Here is a 6,308-nt window from a genome sequence, read left to right as displayed (position 1 = left end):
CAAATCCTGCTCTGGGATTACTAAACATGCTGTAATTAGAATATATTTATAAGCACAAATTATTTGCAATAGCGAATGGGGATGAGAGACGGGAGTTAGAACTCTTGTTATTATAGATAGACAAGTCTAAAAATAGGTAGATTATTCATGTTACTTGAAGCAACATAGTACACCCTTATCATGCATACTGTACATAAGATCTGTACTATACTATGCAACAAGGACAGGAACACTAACCAGGACAAAGACACCTTGAAAATGAATGACTTCGATCAAACTGAAAATGAGAAACTGGTGTCCAAATAGACAGACATTTCAGTAAAATATGAGAGCGCTTAGTATACAAAATAGGAAAAAACAGAAGTTAAGAGAAAGGATTCACTGGTATACTCAAAGCATTAGGCTGGAAATCTTCTGGACAAAGACACAAAAAGGAAATGAATTAAGTTAACCAAATATCAGTGTAACCGATATAGAAAGCAATAGTTCAGGAAAATTGCAAACTGAAAAGTACCCAGGGACATCTGGAATAACAACCAAATTCATAAACACAGAAGAACCAAAGATCCATGAGATTACCAAGTACAGTACATGAAAATATGATAAAGAAAGAGCATATAATGAGACTTGCATACAAGGAAATCAAAGGAAACAGAGGATGGCATGCAATAAGGGAATCATATTGGAATAATACTGCATGAGCATCCTTTATGTTTGAACATATTGAAAAAACCACATACAAGCTAATAAAAACTTAAAATCAATAACAGTAAAAAGAAATAAACTTTCTGATGAGGCAGTTATGGAAATAAGACCAAGCAAAGAGTAAGGGATTACTGTATACTGTATGAATGCGAGTCAAGAGAATTTGAAGGTGCACCAAGACAAAACATTAGACAAATACCAAATAACGAAGGAAGAGGGTATCATAACTGTTCAATAAGCCAGTAATATTGCTGAAATCTAGAAAAGATAGGAGTAGATGTATTAGAAGAATCAGTCAAATGTTCATTATTATAATGGAATGCCATTTATCCTAGTGATGGAAGAAAAAACAAAGATGTGCAGAAAAGAAGCCCTTGGGAAATGCTTCATGCTAATGACCTAAGGCTGATAAAAATAATCTAAGGGAGAAACTGAAAAGAGTTAGAAGCTTAGAGAGCAGAATGAGAAGGAAAGACTAATAATCAATGAAAACAGAATGAGGAGGGAAGACTAATAATAAAAGAAACAGAACAAACATTCTGTCAAATAGAAACAAGAGATGTAGAATCAGGAGACTGTCTGGATAGTTGTAATGCCTTCCAAATTATGTTAGATGATAATCTGAATTTCAAATCTTGAAGCGAGGAAATTTTCGAACTCAAATTCATTAAAATAATGAATGGGGAAGAGAGGAAAGTGGAGAACAGTGGTCAGATAGATGGACAGCTCTTGGAAGAAGTACAGTATTTTTTACCTATGAGTTAGACTATGAAAATTAGGAGGTGAAAAACTAAAGAGTAGCTGCAGCACGGATGAAAGAGAGAAATACTGTTAGACTACAGGCAAACGAAAAAAAGCCTCATCGGAAGAGAGAAATACCTACAATGGGCACATAAGGTCTATCGTACTTTGTACTTGAGAAAAATAGGTACCGACATGTAAAACGGAAGACTGAAAAAATGCATCGATAGATTGTCACAACCAGAGAACAATGAAAAAGTTCAAAATGTTCTAAAGTGGAATGAAGAGGAGAGTGAAAAAGTTTAAAAGGTTCAAAAAAGGAACTTTAAAAGTTCAAACATGCAGCAAATGTTTTTAAGTTGAACAGGCTAACATAAGTCTCTCTTTATAGTTTACATGTGACAAATCTATTTTAATGATACAGTTTTTAAAATATTGTATAAAATTTGTTTATTACTTCTATAGTTTTATTTATTTCTTTATTTAATTTCCTCACTGGGATAATTTTCCCTGTTGGAACCACTGGGCTTATAGCATCCTGCTTTTCCAACTAGGGTTGTAGCTTAGCTAGTAATAATAAAAGTGGAATGAAGAGGAGAGGAATGTAAATGTTTATAAATGTTCAAAAGTGGCATGAATAGAGGACTGAAAACCAAACAAAGCAAATTAAAGCTCAAGGTACCGTGACTGGAAAGAGAGCACAATAAGACATGCAATCAAGGAAATGCTGTGTTGTACAGTGTTTTAAGAAAAATGTGTTTAGTACTCTTAACAAAATCTATCATGTGAGAAACTAAAGTCAAATATAAAATCAAATATCCCCTCTCAGAAAAGGGGGTACTAAGACATCCACACTTATTTTCTTGCAGCCAGAAGCTTCGCCAGTCCAGCACCTTCTCTTGTATTATACATGATGTTCATGGTAGATGCTTGAAATGAAACGTCGTGTGATTTTTCTTCCCAACTGTGTCGGTCGAATGCATTCCTTTGTACTGAAGGATGTCACCATCAAGCACCTGAAAAGTAGTAGTCATTTAGTATCGGAAACAATTTTGTTACCTTTACTCCACTTCATGAAATGACTAAGATCCTCAAATGCAGTGTACAATTTACATACATATTACAAGATATTCACCCAAATTACTACCCTAAAAACTCTCATGAAATGAATATCATCAAATGCAGTGTGCAATTTACATACATGACAATATATTTACCCTAAGTACTATCTTAAATACTATTCAATATTTATGTTTATCCTTATAAATCATAATTACTATCCTTTTTATAAATACTGTATTATCATCAGCAGCAATATTCTTACTGTAACTATTTCAACAGCTTATTTTTACCTCACATAAGCTTGGCCCAAAAGGACATCTATTGTCAATTTAATGCAGAAGTTGCATGACATCAATAAACACCCTCTGGATATTTCTTAAGCAGATGCATATAAAGTTCAATCAATATTGCTTGAATAAAATAGCATCTTGAATCTATAGCCATGAAACATTTGTCCAAATTAGGGCCTTCAATAATCAAGGTACCTACCCAGAAAGTTTGAAAATTTGGGCAATGAACAATCAAGGTACAATACTAATTCAAAAGATTGAGAATTTAAGTAAAAACCTACTTTATAGAATAAAAAATCTAATTTTTCCACAATTTCTTTTCTTGCTTTCTCTAAAAGATTGAGAATTCAAGTAAAAACATACTGTTGCGAATCAAAAACTATAATTCTCCACCATTTACGTTCTTCCTTTCTCACTTTATCATTTCTTCTTCCACTGGCTTTCATAATACATTGGTACATTTCTTGCGTAAATGGTCTGACTAAAACAATAATAAAACATTTGAAATAAACAACAATGACCCCTTGTTCAGGAACAAGAAGAAATCGAGCTATCATCTAGACTAGATAATTTCCCAAACCCAGAAAGAGACAGACGGAGGGGTGAATGTAGTTCGTTGGAACAGGCATAAACGTTTCCTATTATTTGTCAAATCAATCTTATTTAAGGGAGAATTGTTGTTTAACTTGGTCTGAAGTATGAAGCTTTGAGGAATAGTATTCAGTGTTACTTTGACAGAAATAAAAACTGGTTGGATTGCAAATACAAGGTTTGGACTTAGTCTTAGGGTAAGCTAAGGAAGTGGCAGTCTAAGCAGAGGTAGATATGGCCCCCTGGTGGGCAAGTGCTGTAGGTAAAGATACAGCTCCTAGGCTAGATTAGGTGGTGGTGTTCTAGTGTTTAATTCACTTTTACAAGAGCGTTCTTCAGTCAAAACTTTCAAAATTTTACACCCGGTCTTTCTCAAAAAACTACAACGGGTCTCAGCTAAATTTCTAAGAAGCCTCAACGATGGCATAAAATTATTGCTAAAATTTATAGGTTTAGGGTTTAGATATTATTTTAAGTAAAACCATAATGTATTTGACTGTATGTCTGTGTGTAGATAGTGAATAAATCAAAATACTATATAGGAAGAAGCGTGTTTGATTCTGGTTCTGGTAACCCAAAAGGCTGACTACAACTGCAGTCGCCATTGGGGTACCTGACACTAGAGATACTAGGGACCAAGAAGTCTTTACTACTAGCTCCCTTAGAAAAGACATTAAGGCCTACCTGAGGGTCACTATAGTCCATTTCTTTTAGCGAGGCATATTTGCACCAACTCGCAGCGGGGCTCTTTTAGCTCGGAAAAGTTTCCTGGTCGCTGATTGGTTGGAAAAGATAATTCTAACCAATCAGTGATCAGGAAACTTTTCCGAGCTAAAAGGGCCCCGCTGCGAGTCGGTGCAAATCAGCCTCGCTAAAAAAAATGGACTATAGTTGTCGGCGTTCTATAGGGATGAGCTCCTGTTAGATTGTGGTAATCCCCTCAATCCACCAAAATTGAAAAAAATCTGTGATGTACAGTAGATCAGAGTTCTCCCTCCGGCACATGCCCTAAAGCTTCCGCAAACAGTAAACTCGAGAAACAGGGATAAACGGTTTCACCAACATTGTTACGAGTGCTATTATTATTACTAGCCAAGCTAAAACCCAAGATGGAAAAACAAGATGCTATAAGCCCAAGGGCTCCAACAGGGAAAAATGACACTAGACTCTGACTTAGTATTACCGCGCCTTGAAGAGGACAATGCTCTACAATCAGTAAAGGGGATAACTGCGAACAAGCATGCCCCTATGGTGCAGAGAGTGAGGATCCATTATGGGTTTAGCCATAAATATAGTGTCCAACCTACACTCGTATCCTGCTTTTCATTTCATTATAAAAAGAAGCCCATTTCAACCAAACTAAAAAGTATGAGGCAAGATTTTAAACAGTCTTAGTTAGGTAAAAAAAGGACGTACTCAGTACCGAAGACAAAAGTGAAGTATTTGATAGGGGAGTGGGCAAGCTACTCGTCCCCCTCAATACTTGTCATAAATTACCTCATTAATTATATCAACAGCAGTTCCAGCCCCACTAAACAAATTCATACTCTTATGGAAGAGAAGTTTGTAAACACATAAGAACAAATCATTTAACAAGACCACAGAATACAATTTATAAACTCACTAGGTACTGATGGACTCCTTGACTGGGAATTGAATGTCAACCAATAATCAATATATAATGAAGTTGCATAAGCAAGAATGAAGTGACTACAATAAGGAATAAGTGACACATCTCGAAGCAAAAATATTTTGAGAGAGAGAGAGAGAGAGAGAGAGAGAGAGAGAGAGAGAGAGAGAGAGAGAGAGAGAGAGAGAGAGAGAGATTAACACATTTTAAGAGAAAATGTCAGAAGAGAGAGAGAGAGGGTGTCAGTTTATAGATTAACAAGTTTTAAAGAGAACATGTCAGTAGAGAGAGAGAGAGAGAGAGAGAGAGAGAGAGAGAGAGAGAGAGAGAGAGAGAGAGAGAGAGAGAGAGAGAGAGAGAGAGAGAGAAATTGTGGTCTTTCACTTTAGAAGTTAATTTATAAATAATTAAAAAGTATCCCTGAATCTACTATTATTACATAATCAGAAACAAGATGAAATGAATTCCATACTCCTGTATTATTTGGAGTTTTGTAATATTGTACTCCATCTTCGCTCATTTTATCAGATTACACAATCTCTTCCAGGCAGCCAGCATATTCTCTATTCCAGCCAAGTGTCTGCGATGTGGTTCTATTAACCTGTAATGAAGAAAACTGTTATATATTGTAATTAAAAAATTTTCTGAAATCATTTACATCAGAAAACTATTTTTGTTTGTCCAAAAAGTATTTGTATCTTTGTGACTTGAAAGTGATTTAAGAGAACTTTCATTTCTATAGTAATAACATTTCAATAAAAATAATGGCGAAATGGTTTATAGGTGGTCTCAAATTACAAATATTTTAAGATACAAACGACTCCCAACTGAATTCATATTTTAGATATTGTATCAGTACATAACAAAATAATGTAATACAGTAAAACTATACCATATACTGTAATTTTACGCAATGAACAAGACGACAATTGCAGTATGAAACGGGACAATTTGTTGACAGCCGTTGAAATCGTAGGCATACGAGTTATATGAAGCCTATTTAGGACAAAATCTAACAAAATTCAACTTGCAATTTATCAAGTTTGTAAGTTGAGAACTTTCTGTACACTATAAGAATAAAAAGGTCAAACATTTCTCACCATAGAGAAATAAAATAAAATTACTTACAGTATATTATTATCATTCTTACTACTACTATTATTATTATTATTATTATTATCATTTTTACTTGCTTAGTTACAACCCTAGTTGGAAAAGTAGGATGCTATAAGCCCAGGGGCTCCAACAGGGAAAATAGCCCAGTGAGTAAAGGAAACAAGGAAAACTAA

General features: G+C 34.7%; 1 long non-coding RNA gene across 1 annotated transcript; it reads right to left on the bottom strand.

Annotated features, from left to right (window-relative positions):
• LOC137637962 (uncharacterized) lies at positions 1–5,620 on the bottom strand. Its single transcript, XR_011043830.1, has 2 exons — positions 5,492–5,620; positions 1–2,462 (listed from the first exon to the last, which is right to left on the bottom strand). It is a non-coding gene; the product is annotated as an uncharacterized lncRNA (long non-coding RNA).
• Positions 5,621–6,308: the final 688 nt, after the last annotated feature.

Source organism: Palaemon carinicauda, chromosome 3, assembly GCF_036898095.1.
Source record: "Palaemon carinicauda isolate YSFRI2023 chromosome 3, ASM3689809v2, whole genome shotgun sequence".
Classification (NCBI taxonomy): domain Eukaryota; kingdom Metazoa; phylum Arthropoda; class Malacostraca; order Decapoda; family Palaemonidae; genus Palaemon; species Palaemon carinicauda.
Note: the sequence above shows the minus strand (reverse complement) of the source record. Positions and strands in the feature narration are given on the sequence as shown.